Source organism: Empidonax traillii, unplaced genomic scaffold (genome assembly GCF_003031625.1).
Source record: "Empidonax traillii isolate 1590-97213 ecotype Southwest subspecies unplaced genomic scaffold, ASM303162v1 scaffold25:size3598162, whole genome shotgun sequence".
Lineage (NCBI taxonomy): Eukaryota > Metazoa > Chordata > Aves > Passeriformes > Tyrannidae > Empidonax > Empidonax traillii.
Window position 1 is genome coordinate 9,396 of NW_020955218.1, and position 10,028 is coordinate 19,423.

Below are 10,028 nucleotides of genomic sequence, written 5' to 3' on the forward strand. Positions count from 1 at the left end.
TAACAAATTAGCTGTAAAAAGATATTGAATTACAGACTGTGTATAACTTGATTTCAACCCATATTGTGGCACAGTTGTCTTTGCTTCCTTAATGATTTTCCAATCCAGAGCTTCCCATGCCTTATTACCTGCCCCATCCACGATCACAGGGTATGCACTAACACTTAATGACTCAAAATCTCCCTCTAACATTTCTTCTTTAATTATTCCCTTCCATCTTAGAGCTGCATTATGACCCCCACCTCCCATCTCTCCTCCCAGTAAAGCTGGAACCTCTGTAACAGGGATCTTTGTTCCAGGAGTCTGTGAGAAAGGGATTCCAGGAGGTGGCATCGACATTACAGGCAAAGCTGGGGCAGCAGAGAGAGTTGAATTCAGCAAAGGAGGTTGCATCTCTGTGGCTTTGCTTTCCAGCGCCTGGATGCGTTGAAGCAGATAGTCTGAGTCTTTACTGGTCCAGAAGTAGCTTTCTCACTTCCAGCAGCTAAGTTCTCCTCCTCAAAAGAAGAAGATCCTGAGTAGGGAATTGGTGGAAGTATTTTCTTTTCCATGCGAAACTTTGATTTTGTTTCGTTCTTCTGAGGTTGAGAAGGAAGACTTCTTCTATCTTCTCTATCTAGCCATAACACTCTATTTATATGCCTCTTGGCAGGTTTAACTCAGCCTCCCATCCGCAGGTACTGTTTTCCTCAACCTCCAGATGTCCAGTCCTTATTGTATCATCAAAAAGACTCAGTCCTTGAAACTTTCCTCAAATCCCCATCAGCTGGTCCACTTCTGTCCTAATCCAAAAAGTCCCTAATTCTCCTTCAGGTATATTGACATTTTGGTTATTATCTATTGTAATATAGCAACACAACAGCATAAAAATATCACTTGAGAAAATATATAAGGGAAAAGAACAACAGTGTAAGAGCAGATACATACATAATCACCACCCATGAATCCAGTGATGACACTTGGTTGTTGTAGTACTTGTCCAAGTAGTTAATGGTTGCTGTTGTGTCAAAGTGATGGTGACTGTTTTGATCCATCAGGGGTGGGAGAAGAAGCTTGAGAAACAAAATTCTATGTGTTATATGCACTCAAGTTCATTTGGGAAGGCCCAGGATGATCCGGTTTTACACTGGATGATGTAATACTTTGGATCACAGGATACTTTGTGAATCTTTGATGGTTTATGAAACCTTCTCAGATGTTACAGCTGCCTCTTACGTCAATCAGTGTAGTTGAGTAAATTGTAACCCATTGGGGCCCATCAACAGGGATGAATTCCTTCAGACCACTTGTGAATGTCCCGGTACTTCGCCAAAGGGAGGTTTCACAGCTGGGCCACTTGTATAAGGACCTCGGCAATTTATCGAACACATATAAATTATATATGTTCCTTTTCTGATTTAAGTATAGGTAGCCTGTCCACCTTTGTCAAAATCAGTGGAATTTTGTCTCAAATTGATGATATGTGACACATCATGGTCTGATTCCATTGTCATCCCCACGTACTTCCTGCACCTGATGTTAACTGGATTGTGGCGGTCCTATGCTCATAGTGTTCACTAAAACTTTATTGTGAATTAAGATAATACAACAGTATGTGCTTTACCAGCGAACATGTGAACAATATCTACAGAAGTAAGGAGTGCTCTTGAGGCTGGGTCCTGAGCTTTCTTCTCTTCCCTCATTTTGGAAAGACCCAGGGCCTTCAAAAGTTCATCATTTTTATGGTAGCACTTCCCCAGTACTCTAAAGAGGAAAACCTACCAATACGATGTTTGTTGCATTAGTTAGTTCCTGAATTTGTGAAGATATTGGTATTTTCTTACTTCTTCCATTGTGGCCTCTTCTAAAGGTGTATCCTGATACTCATACAGCACCGTGACATCCACCACATATGCTTTATAATAAATATTAGATCTGTTTTATGTAGCTCATTGTTTTTATCCCTTATATGTGGTTCCTGAAACACCACCCAATCTTCCTTTTTAGCTTCGCTTGATAACCTTTCACAGATGTAATTGTGCCTCCTAGTTCTTGCATCCTGCATGATTGGGCAGTACATGATGATATGGGGGCATGTTTCATTCTCAGCCTGGCAAAGTCTGCTGTATTTGATGTACTTTTCGTGTCTACCCCTTGCCATGAATTCCCTTGCGGGTTAAACATTAGCTCTCAACTGCAATGCTGTCATGAGCTTCCTGTATGGGATGCCTCTGCAGTTCTTGATCCAAAAGTTCCTGGTCCTATTCCCTTCAAAGTTGGTGATACCCAAGCCCTGGGATACCAGCCTGGTCCATTTAGCAAAATCTAACTTTCTCCAGTTACAAGGTTTAAGATAGCTGATTTTCCAAGTGGCTACCTCCCATTCCAATGTTACTCCCTCATCACCATGAGGTAGTTCCATTACTGGTATGGGTTCCCATATTAATGGCATCTTGTCTTTGTCTCCTTCAGCTCTTATCCATAACTTATCATATACTTGTTCTGCTTTTTATTTTTTCAAAATTCTTTTCATCATTTCCTTGGAAGACTTAATGAGTCACAGAATCAGTTAAGCTGGAAAAGATCTCTGAGATCATTGATTCCAACTTATGACCTAACACCACCTTATCAACTAGACCATGACACTAAGTGCCACATCTAGCCTTTTCTTAAAATCCTCCAGGGACAGTGACTACAGCCCATTCCAATGTCCAATCACCCTTTCTGTGAAGAACTTCTTCCTAATGTCCAATGTAAACCTCCCCTGGTGCAACTTAAGACTGTGCCCTCTTGTCCTACTCCTGGTTGCCTGGGAGAAGAGACCGATACCCACCTGGCTACAACCTCCTCCTGGCTACAAGTCCAGCAAGGGTTGGACTTGATGATCTCAGAAGTCTTTTCCAACCCAGCTGATTCTATGATTCTATGATTCCTGTCAGGAATATTGTAGAGAGCGATAAGGTCTCCTCTAAGCCTCCTCTCTAGGCTAAACAACCCGAGCTCCCTTAGCTGCTCCTCACAGGACTTGTGCTCCAGACCCTTCACCAGCCTCATTGTCCTTCTCTGGACATGCTCCAGCACCTCAATATCCTTCCTAAACTGAGGGCCCAGAACTGGACACAGCACTTGAGGTGCGGCCTAACTAGTTACTTCCCTGGTTCTGCTGGCCACACTATTCCTGATACAGACCACCTGGGCACACTGCTGGCTCATGGTCAGGGTCTTTGAAATATCCGTTCCTGAGGTAGTCAATGCCCAAGATGCACGGGCCATCTGGGCCAGTCACAATCACATGTGTCTGCCAGTCACTCCTGGTCCAGCTTACTTCAGCTTCCAGCACTGTCAGCTCTTGAGACCCTCCTGTCACCCCAGAAATGGAAATAGTCTCTGGTCCCACATGTCCTGAGGCCATCAACGTACACTGAGCACCAGCATCAACCAAAACCGTGTATTCTTGTGGGTCTGACGTGCCAGGCCATCAGATCCACACAGTCCAATAGACACGGTTGTCCCATGCCTCTACCTGGCTAGAGGCAGAGCCCCTCTAACACTGGTCTTCATTCTGCCAATCACAGTTTGTTTGTACAAGAGGTACGTTCTAGCAGGTCCGATCCCTGCCCATAGGATACTGGTAATGCACTCACTTTCACTGACTTCCCTTTTTCTCCCTCCTTCAGCTCTTGCTCTCGGGCTGCTAGAATACAGGTGGGTTTCCTGTCCCACTGTGTCATGTCTTCTCCATGGTCAGCTACCACAACGCGGTCATGAGATCTGTCCGCTCTCTCTAGCTGGAGGGCTCTGGTTTGCATGGAAGCTGTTTCCCTCAATCCTCTCTCTCAGTCTCTCCTGTTCATCTTTCACCTCTGTTTTGAGGTCATTAATCAATGTCTCTACAGCAGAGATGCAGGTCTGTAGTGGGCCTTTGATCATACTGTCATACAACTGAAGTTTATTTATTATAGACATCACTGGCTCTCACTTCTCCCCAGCCTGCGTTGATATCAGGTAATGGGCGTGTAGGGGCAGCCTCATGCATGCGAGGCTCCACCATGTCTGTGGTGCACACTTAACCCTGTCAGGATTGTTGGTGTGTTGCTCATCCCTTCCAGGAAGTTCCTCCAACAGTGTCATTTCCCTAAGGCGTAGGATCCCCTCCTATATGGTCTTCCAGCCCTTTGCACAATGGTGTTCCTGCAAGGGATCTCTGTAAATGAACCTCTCCCTCACACTATCCAAAAGCTGTGCCCAGAGAGACAGGGGCTTTGATTCTCTCATGAATGCCTCCTCGATACCCACATAGAATCATAGAACCACAGAATCATAGAACGACAGAATCACAGAGTCATAGAATCAGTCGGGTTGGAAAGGACTGCGGAGGTCAATAAAGCTAAGATTATCCTAGGGAGGCAAGAAACTGGAATTCCTTGTTGCACTTACAAGTTCATATTTAAAGGATTTAGGGTCTACATATCAGTCGGCACTTTGGGTCAGTGTCCTGTCCATGATGCCAGTTTAATGTTATGATCTGATTAGAGAGATATGCCTGTGCCTGGATTAAGGTGCAAAAAAGACTGTATGCTGAAATCAGTAACACAGATTTTATTTAACAATGAATGTGAGATAGAGAGAGAGAGAAAGAAATAGAAAAGAGAGGAGAGCGAAAGAGAGAGATCAAGCAGAAGACAGTCACCACCCATGGATCCAGAAGCATCCCACTGGTCATTCTCACTCTGGGCTTCTTGGTGGGAGAGGTCCTGAATTGTTCTTCTGAGGGTACTACGTTTATACCGTCCAAGTTCACAGGGTGCTCACAGGTGCCATTCCCATAACTTAGGGTGATATGTGCATGAGTAGTTGCTTCCTTTCCCACAGTTTTCCACAGTGGGAATTTCAGTCCAGATGCATTAACCAGGATGCGCTAACCAGATCTCACTTCCACAAGGCCTGGAATTAGCGGTTTTCTGTTGCAAATTCCTCTCTTCCATGCTTATCTCAAGTTCCCATTGTGGTGGCTTATCTCATGGCAAGTTACTTGACAGCAGTTGAGACAGGCAACTGTGCTCTTTAAGTCCTTACGGATCTCTGAAGGTCCCTTCCAACCTCAACCATTCTGTGATTCTGTGATTCTGTGATTCTGTGATTCTGTGATTCTGTGATTCCGTGACTATACCTGGGGTTCACTGAGGTCCGACTCCTGGATGTGCTAGTTCCCAACCTCTTGCTCATCCCAGGCTACTGGCCTTTGGGGGAAAGGGGCTGGAGAGACAGTCCTGATGATGTATTGTCGCAGCGCGGGAAGGCAAGGACGCTCAATATGAGTATCAGCAAGCTCCGTTTATTGATTATACATCACAGCATATATAGGCTACATAATAAGATCATTAATATTCTGTAACCTAGCTCTACGATTGGTAACAGCCTTAAGAGTCAGATCCACCCTCAATCCTTGTTTATGGAAATTCTCAGTTCCTTCTTTTCCCATGGTCTGGTGTCCCACAAGATAACCACAAGATCTTGTTATTGCATAATGGTTACTGCCAAGGCCAGCGTAACCTTGCTTGCACAGTAATTACACCAGCTGTGTTCTAACTTTGCCAAGTTCATGCTCACCCAGTTCTTGTAGGTCTACGTGTCCTTTGTCATGTAGCCAGCCCTCCACAATGTATTATACCAGGTTCGCAAGGATACATGTCCGGAATAAAGACAAGTACAACAGTCATTCAAACACTACAAAATACCTTTTATTGCAGTGAGAGTTAAAAGCAAAACTATTAGCAAAGAGAATCAAAAGTTAAAAAGAATACTGTCCCAGGTTGGACTTGGTTCCCAGCCAAGTGCCTGGACCCCGGGGACAAAACCTTCCCCCTCCCTTTCACTTTCTCCCAGCTGACCGAAAAAACACCAAAAGAACCCAAACCGAATAAATTTCAAATGGAAGATTTATATATACATAAAGAAAATTATATACACTATTAACCAAAGGGAACTCCCCAAAAGGGAAAAGAGAAGGGAAAGGGAAAAGGGAAAAAGGGATAAAAGGGGATAAAAAGTCAGATACTCCCCTCGAGAGGAAGCGAGCCACACCACACAGCTGCCAACACTCTCCGCCTCTCAAGGCCAACCAGACACGTCAGGCCTCACTCATAGAGCGACAGTAGAGCTACCTCCACCTTGGGTCCGCCCAGAAGAAAGAGAGCGAGAGCTTCCTCTCTCTCCTTAATTATACTCTTGCTTACGTAAAATCGTATGGAATACTGGGAACATGACCTTGGTTCCTTGCTTACAACCTGATCACCAAGGAAGGCCTAGATTCAAAACCACTACAAATACAAAAACAACTACTTTATCTATTGGCGTTCATACAGTACTACAGACAGCCTCTATTAAAGTATTAGTTAGTACAAGGGGAATTAAAGGAATACAATATTAGCTAGTAAAAAGGGAATTAAAGGGATACAAGGAAAAGGATATAAAGTGTTTGCTTTCTCGGTTGCTTCCTATCAATAAACTGTGCTTACCTGCACAGACAGGCCAGGGCTACCAGGGTCTGCAGCGGCTGGTCGGCACTCATGCTTAGCGAGCGTCCCCGCGGAGCAACACAGCCTCGATGGAAGGATGAGTATCGCTCAACCCCGCTGTCCTGACACCCCATTTTATCAGCTCTACATTACACTACATAAGACCAGTACATAATATAAGGGGATGCTAGAATGGCAGCCAAACACCGCCTGTTCATTACTTCATGGCAACAGTCTGTGCATGCTCTACTGTAGGGCAAGGGGGTGAATGACCCCTGCCCACATCATCTTCTTCTCTCCATCACCTTCCTCACCCCAGCCCCTTTCCCCTAAAGGCCAGTAGGTTGGGATGAGCAAGAGGTTTGGAGCTAACACATCCAGGAGTCGGACCTCAGGGAACCATTGTGTTTCAAGGGTATTTGTATCTATCTTGCAGAATGTGTAACCAAGCCAAGGAGGAACTCAGCTATGATAATAAGAGACATCTAGTTGACTTTGCTAAAAGTACAGTGGGCCTTACAGTCAACTTGTGTAATAAAGCTACATTGTACAATACTCTGGCTAGTTTCACGTGCTAATACAACCACTTTCTCACCCCTCTATGCTCCATTGATCATCTAAATCAAAAGTATCCCCCTTACGTGTATGAGCACTGTTCAGCAACAGACAAAACATTGGCTGCAAAGCACAACACTACATGGGCTGCTCTGAGGAAAGTTAACTCCATCACTGACAGACTCAATTTTCTCTGACCAGGTCTTGTGGTTTAAGGAAGAGTGCTCCCACTGAGACTCTCCAAACCACACTGTTGCTCTCTCACTCTTCCCAAACTCCTCCCTCCCCCTCCCCTTGCAGTGGCTTGGAGAGGAGAATTGGAGGCACTAAAGATAAAGGTCACAGGTTGACATAAGAACAATTTACTGGAAACAGCAAAGATAAGAAAACAAAGTTACAGCAACAATACTAATGACAGACGGTACAAGAAACCAACGATTTACGGCATCTCCCTACTACCAGGAGGATTCCAAGGCGAAACGATGACACCTTTTAAAATTCAAGAAAGCAACAATTATTGCAAAGAAGTAGCAAACAAAAGGAGAAACCAAGAAAAAAAAACAAACCCCGAGACAACTCGCACTCACTCGTGTTGTTCACACAGTTGCTGTACACATCGACACCAATATGCTCAAGATTCCCAGTAGGACTAGCTGCTGAATCCTTGGGCTTCAGTAGGCTTAACGATTAGCAGGTATCCCCGCCGAGGCAGTGTTGTCCTCGGTGTTAGCACACCTCTGTGACAGTGATAGCACAGACCAAGTAGTTTGAGTGTAAACCAGCAAATCAGTTTAATGGTGATTAAGCAACGCTTTTATACCTTTCAATTACGAACGAAGTTAAGTCACCATAGAAGACGTGACACTCCCAACCAATCACTCTCGAGCCCGTACATTGGGTGTGCTCAGCCGAGTGCTTCCTTCGGGGGGCCTGCAGCAGAGACTAAACTTCTCATCATTCCTTGCAGCAATCTTCCTATAAAAAGTTAACCCTTTCCCCACACGCCTCAGCCTGGAGCAGGATCTGTCTGTCCTGCCCCGTCATGTTAGCCAGGGTCACCCACATCTTCTGCTGTGGTTGTGGGGCCATCCACGTGTGTCCTGCCAGGCACCTGCGGAAGGAGACAAAAAAGAAGGAGGGGGGGAATAGGTTAGCAGCCCACCCCCACCCAGCTTACTCTCGTCATCTCAGATGTTAGGTCAGGACCTATTTCCACTCCGCCTGTCCTTCAATTGCAATTGTAACTGCTTGTGAATCATCGGCTGCTGCAATTTCAGCAGCAACACCATCTGCTCTCTGTAGCAGTGATATTAATATAATAAATAAAGGGTCCCTGGGACCAGAGACTGACACCAACGTGGTGTGTAAAATGCATCCTTTATTGAAAGAGACAAAGGCTTATATAGTAGTTTCAAATAGTGACATGTCATGACACATGTGACCTTTTCAGCCAATCCTATACACTCATTCAACTGCACTTGTGTAAGAGTACTTAAAAACTACATTTCCCAGGACCCTTTGCTAGAACCCCATCCTATAACCAGAAACCCCACAGCTCTCATCATCCGCAGTCGCCCCTCACACTGTCCTCTGGTACTAATGCCAGGCTCAAACACTGTGCAGTCAGAGACCTGAACAGCTGCGTCGTTCCTGGTATCCTTCTTGGGGTGTTCCATCTGTGTTTACACACCCCTTGCGACAACAGCAGCAATGGCTTTCACTTTTTTGGAAACCATTGCTGGCTTTAGCTGAGTTGTGGGAAACCAACCAACCCAACAAACAAAAGCTGACCTGAGAGAGCTGGGAGGTGGGTGTAGCCTTCCTGCTTGCCCTGCCTGCACAAACTGCTGTGCCACATCTCTGTTTGCCCACTTTTGTTCGTCATGTTCTGGGTTGCTTGCACTCTCAGCAGCTGTTTAAATCCCTGGTGGATGAGCTTGGCTCCACCCCCCTAGTCAGCTGATTCACCTCCCAGGGTAGCTACAGCTGCCCTGTATCTGCAGCCACGCAGATAACGGCGTTGTCTGCAGTGCTCGGGCAGAGGACCAATGAAATCAATTTGCCGTATTTCCCCACGGCATACTAATTAAAATACAAAAGAAAACAAAAATTCCAGTTAAAATAACAACAGCAACCTTCTTAAGATTTGGTCCAAGATTAAACATATCTAACCAAATAAACAGGCTATCTAAACTCATATCTTTCTTTGTTTTCAATTGATCTCTCAGGCTTTTTAATTGAGCAAGGCCCTGATGAATAGCTTCTGAGTGGTCAGAGAGATTCATGCAGCAAAGACCTTCAAAGTCTTTGCAGCCATGTCCATGAGCTAGAAGTAAAAAATCGATGGCTGTTTTATTTTGTAAGGTGACTGTGACGGTTTGGACTTGGCTCCCTGCTAAATGCCCGAAAGTTACGACAGCAGCCCCCTTTCCCCCCTCCTTTCTTCCCTTAAGTTAAAGGAAAAAGAAACTATAAAAATTAAAGAACTCAAAGTCAAGCTGCTTATATAAAAAATATATCTATATTTACGTAAATTTCAATTATGTACAGTTAAGATGCTATATACACAGTAAAAGGGGGTCCACCCCCCGAAGGGATAGGGAAAGGGGAAAAAAGGGGACGAAAGGGAACAAAAGGGACACCAAACAGGTATACTAGATCAAACTCAAAAACTATACTAATAACTAACAAAACAGATCTCACCACGTCCCTTAGAACAGCAGGATCGGCAGTCACAGCCAGCACTCTCCAAACCTCCACGTGGTAGGATGGTGGACTCTGCAGGCCTCAGCCTTAGATAAGCGAGACCAACGCAGGGACCCACTGTTCCCAAACCTCGCCGGAAGAGAAGAGAGTGAGGTCTCTAATCTCCGACTTATTTATACTCTGGTTTACGTAAAAATTGTATGGAATACTGGGTACTTGGCTACTTCCTTGGTTACAAACTGGTCACCAGGAAGGCCTAGACTAAAACCA

At 44.9% G+C, this 10,028-nt stretch overlaps 1 long non-coding RNA gene across 1 annotated transcript in view; it reads left to right on the forward strand.

The window, feature by feature from the left end:
- Positions 1-5,169: 5,169 nt before the first annotated feature.
- Positions 5,170-10,028, forward strand: part of LOC114068777 — a 20,676-nt gene continuing 15,817 nt past the window's right edge. Inside the window, exon 1 of the long non-coding RNA XR_003573668.1 lies at positions 5,170-5,179. This is a non-coding gene — a long non-coding RNA (uncharacterized LOC114068777). The remainder of the gene's footprint in view (positions 5,180-10,028) is intronic.